This window comes from Peromyscus californicus, unplaced genomic scaffold, assembly GCF_007827085.1.
Source record: "Peromyscus californicus insignis strain IS unplaced genomic scaffold, ASM782708v3 Scaffold_5__1_contigs__length_169319896, whole genome shotgun sequence".
NCBI classification, from domain to species: domain Eukaryota; kingdom Metazoa; phylum Chordata; class Mammalia; order Rodentia; family Cricetidae; genus Peromyscus; species Peromyscus californicus.
The window spans coordinates 35,874,589-35,888,777 of record NW_026294573.1 but is presented as its reverse complement, the minus strand read 5'-3'; the positions used below and the strand labels follow the sequence as shown (position 1 = coordinate 35,888,777).

The window sequence follows — 14,189 nt, the reverse complement described above, 5'->3', positions numbered from 1 at the left end:
TACATCTGGGCACCACCATGCCTGACCTTCATTCTTGTTCTGTTTTGTTTTGTTTGGGGTGAGTGGATTGAGACAAGGTCTTCATAGAGAACTCTGGCTGTCGTAGAACTTGCTCTGTAAGACCAGGCTGGCCTTGAACTCACAGAGATCCATCTACCTCTGCCTCCCGAGTGTTGGGATTAAAGGGGTGTGCCATCATACCAGGCTATGAACTTCATTCCTAATTGTTTTCGGTTGGGTAGTTGTTTTTTGGAGATAGGATCTCATTCTGTAGCCCTGGCTGGCCTGAAACTCCCTCTGCAGCCACCTTTAATTCTGATCTTTCTGCCTCTACCTCATGTATTTTGGGACTTTAGATGTAAGCCACCACACCTGGTTCATTCCATGCCCAGATCCTCATGTGTAATAGGCAAACACTCTACTGCACTACATCCCCAGGTTCCTTGCAGGCAATATATTTCACTTCCCTAGCTTTCTTCCTGGTGACCTCTGTAAGCATAGTGCAGTTGTCCGCATTAGCAGTAGCATTGGCCCTGTGCTGTTAACAAAGGCTCTGTTTGACCTTGGTTCCCATTATCTCCTTTTCTGCTCCAGGATCATTGAAGGGGTTCAAGATGGAGTGGAATTACCAGAGTCATGATTTAAAAATACACCGTTGTAGAAAGAATGGCAGCAGTGTGGCTTTTACCTCGGTGAGGGATGGTAGTAAGAATGTAGACCTAGAGATTATTGGAAAATGGACAACTCAAGCTCCTAGGGTGGATAAGGTAGATAATTCTGCTTAAGGAGAGCAAAAGAGAAGAGGGTCAGTGACAGCTTTGAGCAGCACATCTGAGAAGTGTTCAGAAGATCGAGTGCTCACAGGAGCCGGTAGGATGACATAGAAAGAAGTGGTAATGTCCCCAAAGCCACAGCCAGAGAGTGAGTGTGAGTCACACAGAAAGGCTGCAGAGAGAAGGTAGCACAGCAGTTAAAGCACTGTCTGCCCTTTCAGAAGACCTTGGTTCAGTTCCTAGAACCCATATGACAGTACATACCCACCTGTAACTGCAGCTCCCCAGGGGATCCAATGCCCTCTTCTGGCTTCCATGGGCACCAGGTACACAAGTGATACACAGAGATATAGACAAAAACACATAAAAAATAAAATTTTAACTCAAACTTAAGAAGCCCCACCCCTGCTGGGCAACCCTGGTCATTAGAGAAGACAGCTTTGGTAAAAAACAGGTTGTAAGGTGGGAGACAGGAAAAGGAGACCTCAAGCATCAGACAGGAGTCTGTAGTCTGCCTCTTAGAGGGGCCAGAGTATGGGTACCAGCCAACTGAGAGAGGCCATCAAATGGAGGCTGGCTCCCAGCTGGGAGCTTGGATGAAAGAATCAGGGCTGGAGAACAGTAGGACTGTATCCAAGGGTAAGGGCACTCAAGTCCAGGCCTCTGGGAAGTGTATATGCTGGATTAGACTCCAGATCCCAGGTGAGGTGGACAAATCAGCTTCAGGAGAGATAGCAGGTTTAGTCCCCTCTTGTGACAGACACAAATAGATCAAGTATCTGCCCAGTTGGGCATGAAAGCTGGGGTACTAGACTGGTAGATTGAGGTTTGTGAGGAGGGTAGGAGCTTGTTGACCTGAGGGCTAAAGAGAAGGGCTCACACTGGACAGTAGTCTTGGGATTGCCTAGGCAGTTTATATACCACAGGGACTGGTGAGCATCTCATGGTGACACTTGTCTGTAAGGTTGTGGTTTTCTCCATTTGCACACAGCCAAGAGGTAGGCCTAGAGAAGCAGCTAGGCTTCTTCCAGGCCAGGATAGCCAAAAGAAAGGGCGTCAGGGTTGAGGATATTGACAAGAAGTCTGACATGATGGACCGTGTCCCAAGTTGTAAAGGTAGATGCCCATTATGTTGCTGGGACAGAAAGTACCTGGTACACATGTGGAATCAATTCCCCCTTCATCTTCAGACTAGCTGGAACCTTCTGAAACTAGGACATCATGTTTGGTTGTCTGTCAGATTGTCTGTCTGTTCTGAGATGGGATCCTACTTTGTAGACTTTGTAGACTCAATCTCCCAAGAGTTGTGCTACCATGCCTGACTGAAGTCTGCTTTTTTAGTTTCTGATTCAGCTAGGCATGGTCATGTCTCTGAGCTCTGCCAGTGTAATAAAAATATAGTTTGTGGGAACTCTAGGATGATACTTAAAGGGAAACCATTTAGGGAAAGATGCTGTTCTTGTCTTTTCTGTATTCCTCCTCCTCTTGTCTTGAACATGGCGTGGTAGAACTCTAGTCTGGGGAGAGTAGAGCAGAAAAGAGGAAGAAGCCTGAGTCTCGGTAGACTGTGGAGCCAGGGAGTTTCTAGTCAACGGACACTGTAAAACCACAGAGGTAATTCTTCTCTCGGTTGGTTTTTACTTTCTTACCTTCTGTTTCCACAAGGGTTTCAGTCAAAGCTAGAGTCCCCTGGCCTTTTTAGTAGCATGTCCTGTGTCCTAAGATCAGGAAGAAACAATCTGACTAGGTGTTTCAAGAGCACATAAAGGAACCAGCCTAAAGTAGCAGTGTCTTTGCTGTCTCCTCCATGCATAGTGCATTCCTCTGCCATTGTTTTCCTGCCTTTCTACTTCATATCAGTTAGTGTAGTAATTATTTTTCTCATTGCTCTGATAAAAAGAGCTGCCAAAATCAAGTTGGCATTTGTTTCCTTTAGGGCTTTGAAAGACAGTATATCATTCTGTAGCTCAGACTGGCCTTGGGACCACAGCAGTCCTCCTGCCTCAGCCTCTCAAGTGCTACCATACGTGGCAGGAAAGAAACATTGGTTTTGGCCCACACTTTGAGGATACACTACATCATCGCTGGGAAGGCGTGGTAGCAAGATCATGAGTCAGCTGGTCACACCACACCTCTAGTCAGGAAGCAGGCATGGATGCTAGTGCTCAGGTGGCTTGCTTTCTTTCCCTTTTTACTCAGTAGGGGACCCCAGCTCATGGGATGGTGCTGCCCAAATTCAGGGTGGGTCTTCCCTTCTCAGTTAAACTTCTCTGGAAACACTGTATGCCCAGAGGTATATCTTCTAGATGATTCCAAATCCAGTCAAGTTGACAATGAAGAGTAATTATGTCTGTATGCTTTCAGCTGCAAGGAAAAGATAGGTCATGGGTTATCTGTTTTAAAACATATTTAGCGGGGCTGGAAAGTACTGGCTGCTCTTCCAGAGGTCCTGAGTTCAATTCCCAGCAACCACATGGTGGCTCACACCCAGCTCTAATGGAACCTGATGCCCTCTTCTGTCATGCAGGCATGCATGCAAATAGAACACTCATACATACATAAAATACTTAAGTAAGTCTATTTTAAAAACATACTTAGTAATAAGGGGGATTTATCATGTAACAAAAGGAATCTAGAGGTAACCGTCAGGCTGACTGATCCAGCCTCCCAGGATTGTCCTCAGAGATCCAAAAATGTTTCCATTTTTTGTTCTACATTCAGCATAGTCTTCCCGGCTAACTCCCCTCTATGCTGAGTGGTGGCTTCTGCAATCCAGACAGTGTATGCCAAGATCTTCCTTCGTGCTTCTCTTCATCAGTGTGAAATTTTCATTGAAGGCCTTCCAGTAAACTTACCTCTGTGTCTCAGAAGCCAGAATACTTGCCTACCTCTAACCTAGTGACTGGCAAGGATCATAAGATCACCAAATTAGCTCTAGTCATGTATTATTATTGGTTCTGCCACATTAGGGAGCAATGAACTCTGCCAGTATGGCACAGTGATGCATAGGTCAGAGGCTCAGGAGAGATGATGCACACAGAGAGGGTAGAGATGTAAATGGTTCCAGGTTCCAGTTAAGTGAAAGAAAATGGATATACGGTGGTTAGTCTAGGGATATCTGAATTGTGTCAAAGGTAAGAACAGTGGGATATTTCCAAGGTTAAGTTAGTTACTATAGAAATGGGTAGTAAAAAGGCACAACAGAGAAATGTACTGAGGCCAATGAATAGAGAGTCTGACATCACAGTTTCTCAGGTCAAGATGGAAGCTGGGCAGCAGACCTCTAAGAAAGGAGGTGGCCAGAGATGGACTGACAGTACTTACTCACAGGAAGGCTCCAGCTAGGCCGTTACACGTGTCCGGACCTGGGACTCTAGGCTGGTGTCTAGGGTAGTGTAAGTCACCTAACTATTCAGTATATCAGTGCCTCCATTTTGGAAAAAACCTGTTCTGGGTCTTCAAGGCTCCTCTTGAAGTGATGAAATGCTGACCTTTTCCTATTAGAGCTGTTGAAGGTCCTAAAAGACTGATCCATGTGCAGTCCTTAGGAATAGGACCTTCGTTGTGAAGGTTAGGTCTGTTCAGCTGTTCTGGACAGCCAACTCTTTCCTTCAGACCTCAGCTTGGCCATGGGTTACCTAGGACTCCTCTGCCACTTCTAGCTATAGCAGTCCCAGCCACCCAGCCTCTCCACCTGGGCTGGGAATGGGTCGGGGGAGGCCCATCTGTTGTAATGGCCAGAGCAGCACCCTGTTACTACAGCGTATTTCACTTTTAATTCTGACATATAATGTAATGATCTTTTTTAAGGCCCGATGATATTATCTGCCTGACTAGATTATTGAGTCTTCATCATCTCCAGATAAATTTACGGCTAGGACGAGGCTCAGGATTTATCATCAGTCAATAGAGCTCGATACTCTAACAAGGCGTGTAATAAGATATACATATTTAATGATCCAAGGGGAGGAGCACTAATGGGAGCCCAGACTGAGGGATCTGGGGGCTGGACTGGGGCTCTGCCTTAGGGCTGCTATGACTGTGGGGACACGATGTATTCTTCGGCCCTGTGGTTCCCAACTTTAGTCTTTCCTAGGACTGCATGTCTCCTTTCTGAGCCCCTGAGGGTAGGCAAGCAGAGACAGGAACAGCACCTGAGCCAGGGCCTGGACTTCTCCAACACTTAGTATCCCACCACCACCACCACCCCACCACACACATATCCCCCAGGGAATTCTCAGCTAGGGTGTTCTCAGACCCGCCTGCTCAGGTCCCTGAACGACAGGGAGGGCCCACAAGGGAGGGAGTGCCGGGGCTCCATGCCCAGGCCATGCTGATGGTGACGGATGGTTTTTCATTATAGCCTCTCAGGTCCTGCCCGCGCCCTGTGTGGAAATTCTATTTATTCCCTAATTTGTAAAAATTCCCTCTTTATCTGATCCCAATCAGGGCGGGGTAATTGGCTCTCTGGGGCAGCGGCTGGGGTCCTTGATGAAGAGCTATGTGGATGTACCCAGCCAGGCCCCCACCCGGCCTGCCACCAGGGCCCACAATTAATAATGATTTGCAAATGGCAGACAAGCAATAACACAGAAAGATGTGGCGTCCGTGCTGCCTCTTCATTTCCTCCCCTCACAGATATAAATGGCCACAGAACAAAAACCCAGCACTATAAATTCTGGAATTAGTTATTCACCGGGACAAATGGGGGCTGGAGCCTACAGCCCCACTCTCCACCCGTGCACTTGCTTTCCCTAACGCCGGCTCTGTTTTCAGGTCTTCCTCCTTAGCCGCAAACGCAGTTATCGGCTTCCTCTCACCTCTCTAGTGACCCCTTCTTGTGTGGCCTAGACTTGGAAGTGATCATTTGATCTAGACCTGCCACTTCCTCACAGAGACCGCAGCCAGCAAGTGGGATCCAGCTTCCCCCTCCTCTCACTGACCTCTCTGGCTGCTTGACCTGGCTTCTGTCCCCAGTCTGCATTGGGTTTGAATGAGGTGATATGTCTTGCCAGGCCTGGGACTCTGGATCAGAGTTGGTCAGATCATACTTGTCTTTTTTTGGCATTTGGGATCAATCCAGTCACTTGCTTGGCCAAGTCTGAGTTGGGCTCGTGACAGCCAAACTCAGTGTAAGTGACTTCGGCTGATCTGTACTTAATGGTCAGGCATCTCTGGGAGGTTGGCAGAGGTATTTCCGGGCACCATGCCCTCTCGGCCAGGCACATCCTCCCCCCCCCGCCCCCTGAGTGGCTGTGAGCTGGCGGGTAATGGGCGTGTAATGGCCTCATTTCCATGCCCGGCCTCCAGGAGCGGCGGTAAGTGTTTGATTGCCTTAATTTCCAAACACATCATTATCCTAGCTTTACCAGCGCTTAATAAACACTTTATGAGGATTTTTTTAAAAACATCTTCGGTCCGCATACTTCTCTGAAGTGATAAACTCTAATTAAGTCTAATATTTAAAAATATGGTAATGGTGAGTTGTTTGAATAAGTGGACTGCATTTCTGTAATTTCATTATTACGTAAAACACGCTAATTATTTGGAGCACGCTTATTACAGAGAGAGAAATCGCCTGCTAATCAAGATGAAATTGCCTTTTCCCTTATTGTAGAGCCACTGTCATCCTTCACCATCAGCCCTGTGGCACCTCCAGGCACCTCTGTGGGTGGAGGGGGAGATGGGGAGGGGCTGAAAGAAGGGGTCACTTTAGAGTCGGGCCATAAGGACCCTACCTAGGGGAGGGTTGGAAGCTGTAAGTGTGCTGAGTGGGAGGAGAAGGAGTGGATGTCTGGAAAGAGTGTCATGCCGGTCAAGGTGGCCATGAATAGGGGCGGGGCACAGGAGACTCTGTAGGCCAAGGCTGGTCCTAGGGCTGTAGAATGAGTATCAGGATATCCATTTAAGAATAACAATATTATAGGAGTTAGGATAACTGATAACTAACACAGACACTATTGTTAAACACTTCACAGGTAATTCATTGCATCTTTTAAATAACCCTTTGAGAGAAGAAGTTGCTATAATTATTATTCCCATTTTAGACAAGAAACCAAAAATAGAAAAGGTAAAGTTTGGGAACTTGCTTAAGTTCAGTTATTAAGTAGCTGAGTTTGGCTCAAACTCAGAATCTGAGAATAGATAGAATTCTCTACTGTTTGAATTCTAAATTCACTGGGCCCTCTTTGAGCTACCCTATGGTGCTGAATGCTAGACTGGCCCCCATCGTAGAGGTGCCAAACCCAGTGAATAAAAACGTAGAGAGCCAGGCATGGAGCACATGCTTTAATTTCAGCACTCAGGAGGTAGAGGCAGTTGGATCTCTGAGTTCAAGGCCAGCCTGGTCTACATAGAGAGTTCCAGGACAGCTAAAACTACATAGAGAAACCCTATCTCAACATGTAGAGGAGCAGTCAGATTTGAACTTGAGATGACAAGTAGATTTCAGTGCATGTCCCGTGTTGGGGTAGGACAACATCGGTCTGGCAGGCCTTTCATACTGGCCTAGGGTTAACCCACAGCACTTTTTTTTTTTTTTTTTTTTTTTTGGTTTTTCGAGACAGGGTTTCTCTGTGTAGCTTTGCGCCTTTCCTGGAACTCACTTGGTAGCCCAGGCTGGCCTCGAACTCACAGAGATCCGCCTGCCTCTGCCTCCCGAGTGCTGGGATTAAAGGCGTGCGCCACCACCACCCTGCAACCCACAGCACTTTTGCTCGGGACATTATTGCTGCTAGATGTCTGGACAGATGTGGGCACAAGGCCAGTGAGATTCTAGAATGTCAGTGCTCAGAGTTCTTCTTGTGGTCTCCTCTTTCTCATGCACAGGTCCTGCTCCTTGTAGTTTGCCCCCTGCCCATCCCTGCGCCTCAGTTTTGCTGGCCTCTGCTCCATGGGCTCAGGCCCCATCCCTCACCAGTCTCTGGAGATTACCAGACAGGGTGAAGACAGGCCGCTGATGCTACACTGGTGGCCTTGGCATCTGTCTGCATGCCCCTTTGACCACACTGCCTCTTAGCCTCATTAATAACGTCAGCAGTTTCCCACACTGATTCCCCAACTTGATTTACCCTTTGGTCATTTTATGTTTGTTCTCTTTACTGGTTCCCACATTATGCAGATATGATAGAGTTGTTATTTCAGAAGGCACAGAAAGAGAAGACAGTTTAGGCCATGTTGATAGGGCAATGGGTTCTGCATCAGAAAAATAATAAAGTTAGAGCTATTTCTTACCACACGCAAAGTGTAATTCTAGACAGATTAAACAGCTAAGTAGGAAATATAGCTAAGCAGGGGTGATGGTGTACGCCTTTAGTCCTAGCACTCAGAAGGTAGGGGCAGGCAGATCTCTATAAGTACAAGGCCAGCCTGGTTTACATATTGAGACCCTGCTTCAAAAAACCCAAATAATGGACTAGAGAGATGGCTCAGCTGTTAAAAGCCCAGACTGCTCTTCCAAAGGACCTGGGTTCAGTTCCCAGCACACACAACTGTCTGTAACTTCAGTCCCAAGGGAATCCTCTGGCCTTCACAAGCACTGCATGCATGTGGTACATAGACATACATGAAGGCAAAATACCCATATACATAAAATAAAAATAAATCTTAAAAAAAACAAGTAATAATGATAATAAAATATAGCTGAAAATATGGGGTAACTTTGTGTTGTGGGTTCTGTAGGGGGAGGTATACATGTGTGAGCTTGATACTGGGTGTATCAATCATTCTCCACCTTATTGTTTGAGACAAGGTCTCTCACCAAACCCTGAACTCTCCCAGTTCAGCTAGACTGGCTGGCCGGCAAGCCCCAAGGATCCTCTCATCTCTGCCTCTCTCTTGCTGGAATTGCAGGCATGGACTAGCATGCCTGGCTTTTATATAGGTACCCAGGATTATCAGCTGAGCCATCTCTTCAGCCCTTTGTTTTTTAACGATAGGATAGAGAAGTGTTTCTCAAACCAGACAGTAAGCCTTGAAATCCTAATAAAATGCCTTATAATTTTAAATGACCCACAAGACTCCTACTTCCTTCATCCAAACCTAAATTCATCACTGCCCCCAAATCCACCTTCTCTGAGATTACTTACCTCAGTGAGTGGCACTAAGTCCTATATTCATTTCTCTCCCAGTCTTCTCCTGGAAGCTTATCTCTTTTAAACAGACATTTTATTTGTGTATGCACACATTTGCACACTCATGAAAGCTTACCTCTTTTCAACAGACATTTGTGTATGCACACATTTGCACACAGGGAGATGGAAGGGAGAGGACAACTTGTAAAGTCAGTTTTCTCCTTCCATCATGAGTTCCAGGGCTCACACTTAGGTAGTCAGGCTGGCACAGTTACCCTCAAGTCATCTCATTGGCCCCAAATTTTATTTACTAAAAACTCCCTTGCCTCCAGTCTGTTCTTCACACTGTCAGCATCCCCCACCACTACAAGCCTAGTTCTGGGCTAGCCTCTCAGGCACGAGCTGTACTTTAGTCTGCTCACTGATGATTCTGCCCTTAGAATGACAACTCTGAAACCCAGGTCTGGTCTTGTCATTCTACTCCGTAAATGTATTAGTGCCTCCACAGTGCCACCAGAATCAAATTCTTGAACTCAGATTGGCATATGGGTTCCTCAGGGTTTCCTCTAGTCAGTCACTGCAGACTTGACCAGCTCCAATCATACCTTGTCACCGTCTCAGGGTGTCACCCACCCCCACTCACTTGGTGAGACTAACATTGACACTCCACAGATCACTTCCAGTCGTGTCTGTATGGCCTCTTCACCTTAATCCTCACGTTCTAGGCCAGCTCCCTCCAACCTTTGCAGAGCTTTGTTCTTCCAGGAATCCATACCTGAGCTTCAGAAAGCAGCAGGTAGCTTTCCCGCTTTTTTTTTTTTTTTTCTCACAGCACTGCACCTCTTACGGGGCTGTCTTGGAGCTCTGCGAGTGTGGGTTGCTAATCTTGGATAGCCTCAGACCCAGTATGGCCCATATACAGCCAGCACACAGAATGGATTGGCACTCGCTGAAGGAAGTGAGTACCTGAGTGGAAACTCTTGGTGTACTTTCCTAGGGTTTCTTGGACCCTTTCTTCATGAAGGTTTTCCCTGGCCTATTCCAATTTCCTGTCCTAGGACTCACTTCCTGTCCTCTACTCTTCAGTTCCCAGACCAGTGTAACTAACAAGCGTGCCGTGCCATCTCAGGTGAGTTCCTTTATGTGGACTCTTACTGTGTGTCCTGAGGGACCTCAGCCACCATCTCAGTAGCAGCTGATTCCCAAGCAGCTCTGATGACTCTGGGGACACCTAACAGCCTTAGCCTTCCTTGCTCAGTGCTTGCCCTACCCACCTGCTCTGAGGGTTTGTGGAGCTCTTACCCTTCCATTCTAGTCTGGTCAATATAAAAATATTTCTAACAAAGTTCTCAAGCTGATGTGGCTAGCCTTCTAGAACTGGAAAGTAAACACCTATGCTTAAAGGCGTCCCTTATGGACAGAACACAGTGCCCTACCATCCCATGTCATAGCACTCTTAGGCTGGCCTGATTAGCTCTGCAAGAGGTGCTAAAAAGGCAAGGCTGCCAGCTAACCCAAATGGTCTCAGAGCCTCAAGTCTACCTCTCCCTTCCCTAGTCCCAGGAACCCACATGGTGGAAGGAGAGAATGACCCCACAAGTCATTCACCCCTCTGAATACACCCCTATACACCAGGAAATAAATGTCATTAAAACAACAACAGAGAAGTCTCCAAGAACCCTGCCTGGCCTTGCAGTCTGTAGCTGCCAACTTGGACAGTGACCTGAGGCAGATTTTTCCTCATCTCTTTGGGTCTCCATAATAGGAAACCAGTCACCACAGTTAGACCTCAGGTGAGTCTATGTAGTGAAGGACAGTTAGTTTTATCATGTGTACCAGCCAGTCTGTCATCTAAGCCATACACAATCTGTCACACACTCTCGCCTTTGGATAATCAGAACTCCAGCATACTGGCCACATGAAGAAGCTCTGCAGAGGTGCAGGAGGGAGCATTTGCTCAGTGTTCATTGTGCTGCTGTGGCTGTTGTCACCCCTAGTGGCACTGAGGCTAAAGAAACAGCACTGCCAGACATCACCTGACATCGCATTTGCAGTTTAGACTGACTCCATAGCATGCTTTGACATTTTCAGAAAACAGTATATGCTCCTGGAGATTGTAGTGTAGAAGTTTGGGGCAGTTTATAGGGGTGAGGCCAGGAGCAACAGGGATCGATTTTTGCCAAGACTGAGTTAGATTAAAGATTTGCCCGGCTTTACCACACTGACCTGTCATCCCAGTTACAGCAAGGCTGAAGCAGGAAGATTGTGGTTCAAGAACTGCCAGGCCACTGAGTGAGTTCAAGCCTTCCTTGGTGACTTACCGAGACCTGTGTCAAAAGTAAAAAGGGCTGAGAGCTAGGCATGGTGGCACATACCTGCAACTGTAGCACTCAAGAGTAGAAGCAGGACCAAGAGTTCAAGGTCAGCGTTATCCTCGTCTGTAGTAAGTTTGAGACCCTGCCTGGGCTAGGAGGCTAAGGCTCTAGCACAGTGGAAAGTGCTTGCCTTGCATGTCCACAGCCCTAGGGTTAAGCATTCAAGGAAAGGGGGAATGCAGGATGAGTGAGATGACTCACGGGTAAAGGTGCTTGCCACCATGTGACCTGAGTTTGGTCTCAGACCCACTCAGGAGAGAACCAACTTCCATAAGTTGTCCTATGTCCTACACACACACACACACACACACACACACAGTTAAAATACATGTTGATGTGTGTAGACTTTAATCAAGCATGCTAAGTGCACACTTTCAGTCCCAAGCACTGAGAGGCAGAAACAGATCTCTTGAGTTCCAGGCCACCCAGGACTACATTGTGAAACCCTATCTCAAAAACAAAAAGTGCAGAAGGCAGGAAGAATGACTGAAGGAATTTAAAGAGGGAAGGACATAAGGTTTGTGGGGGAAAAAAAGACCATGTTGGCTACAAGAGGGTGGATCTGAGGGCTAGACTAGACTGGTTAAGCAGAATTACAGGTGACGTGCTGCTAGAGAGTGGAAGCATTTGATTAGCAGTGGTCCTCAACCTTCCTAACCCTTTAGTACAGTTCCTCATAGTGTGGCGACCCCCAACCATACAATTATTTTCATTGCTACTTCATAACTGTCATTTTGCTACTGAACAGTGTCTCGTTTCCTAAGACCATCAGAAATATGTGTTTTCCATTGGTCAAGACCCCCAGGTTGAGAACCACTGGATGATAGCATAAGGAAACCAAATCTGCAGGTTTCATACCTGGTTAGATCTGGCTGGTGGGTGAGGTGTCAGCCTTGGGAGTTCTGAGTAGACTATACATGGTGCTATTTGCTGATTTGAGGATGCACGATGAGAAAGAGGAAACTTGGGGAGAATATTCAGTATTTGGGGATATTTTATCTGTTTATCTGGAGAGAACTGTTTGAACATTTGAGTTTGTGGAGAAACTGGAGAGAAGTCCCGGTTGGGGAGGTGGCCTTCAGGAGCAGCCAGAGCTCATGACTTGGGTGAAGTGCCCTGTATGGCATGGGGAGAGGTCAAGACTAATGGAGGGAGGTATGAAGGCACCTCCCAGCACAGGTAAATGAGCACTTGCTCACTGGTGGCCTGGGGGGTCTAGGCTAGGACATTTACTTGGACCAGGGGAGGCAGATTGAGTGATTTGTCCAGCAATGAGGAGGAGCCAGATGAAGTCAATAGAAAACTAATTTTCTTTTCTGCTAGAAGAAATGAGGTGTGTGGCCGCTGGGTAATTGCAGATAACGAGGGGACTTATTCTTAATATGCACAGCAGCCATGGTCTCCAGAGTACTGGAGACAGGAAGGATTTGAGGTGCCCTGACAGGGCGAGGTTTATTTGGGAAGACTGTCTTTTTATCCCAGGTTCCCCCAACTCTCAACAATGCCATCACGGCATCTGGCCCCACCATACCTCCCAGGCCTCTTCCTGTTCTCTTCCCCTGTCAACGGCCTAGCTCCTCCTGTCATAGCTCTCCCTCCACCCTCTACCCCCACAGGACTGGCGTACTCACTAAGGGAGACAAATGACAGGGCCTCAGCTGAGCGGGGCGCGTGTCCGGCCCATAAACCACGGGGATGGGTCATGTCTGGAGTTGCCATGGCCGCCACTACCCACCCATCTGTCTTCTCCCCATTCTGCCTCAGAGCAGATCAGCCCTCTCGGCTTTCTGAGTCCCTGGAGAAACAAGGTGTCACCTCCTCACATCTCTGTCCACTGCAGGTGCATACACATTGAACTCTTCTAAGACAGGATCTCATCTGATTGGCCTGCCCTAGGCCCTTGGCTAGTGAGATTTTCTTAGCTCAGGGGGTACAGGGGTCCCCTTTCCTAGACCAGTCTTAGTGAGGGTAAACATAGAGGCTCCATGGAAAAGAATCAGTTCTCCTGACCTCACCACAACCCCTCCCTTGATTACGCCGTCAGTGTATGGTACTTATGCATCACAGCATCCATCTAACGAGGGTAAGGTAGTGGCTGAGGCCAGGCTATGGCCCGTGGACAACGAAGGGAGGTGGGAGAGGAATAAAAGGAGACAGTTGGGGACTGCTCTGGGAAGCTGAACAACAGCAAAACAGGTAGATAGTTTCTGTACCAGACTTCCTCTAGAGCAGTGCTTCTCAATCTTCCTAATGCTGCGACCCTTTAATACAGTTCCTCATGTGTGGAGAGCCCCCCGGCCATAAAATTATTTCGTTGCTACTTCATACCTGTAATTTTGCTCCTGTTCTGAATCATAATGTAAATATCTGATGTCGGGTGTCTGATAAATGACCCTAAAGGGGTCACAACCCACAGGTTGAGAACCCCTGCTCTGGTAAGCCAAGTTCCAGGTTACTGCCCTTCCTGTATCATAAGATACAGTGGAGCAAGTTCTGTCCTGGCCAAGTCCCCAGAGTCCCTGCAGCCTCCAGTCTACCACAGTAGCTTGCTTACTTACAGCATGGAGTAAGCTCTCACGACAAGATCTCAAAGGTGGCCAGCAGCCAGCCTACTTGGACAGAGGCAGGATGTAGGTTGACTAGTGGGCGTGTCTGGTAGGTCTGATAGCACATAAGCCAGGGCCTTACCCAGCCTGTCGGGAGCTACATAGAGAGATATCCAGAACAGGTGTTTCCCAGGATTCTGGCACAGTCGTGCCAAGTCTTGTGCCTTGTCACCAGTTGAGGATGGCCTGGACCACAGTTCCCCACACACAAGTGCCGACAAAGTCACCCTGGCCGTGGGTGTGATGAATGGCCACACAGTAATGAAATGGAGACATCAAGGCGGGGTGGCGGGAAGACGGAGTGTGGCGGACAGGCCGTCCCCACGCGGCAGCAACAAGAAGGATCGCCCAGCGGCCAGGGGC

The 14,189-nt window shown here is 47.7% G+C and overlaps 1 protein-coding gene across 4 annotated transcripts in view; it reads left to right on the top strand.

The window, feature by feature from the left end:
- The window catches only part of Eri3 (ERI1 exoribonuclease family member 3), a 134,644-nt gene that overhangs the window by 119,663 nt on the left and 792 nt on the right, over window positions 1–14,189 (top strand). The gene's annotated exons all lie outside the window — the stretch shown is intronic.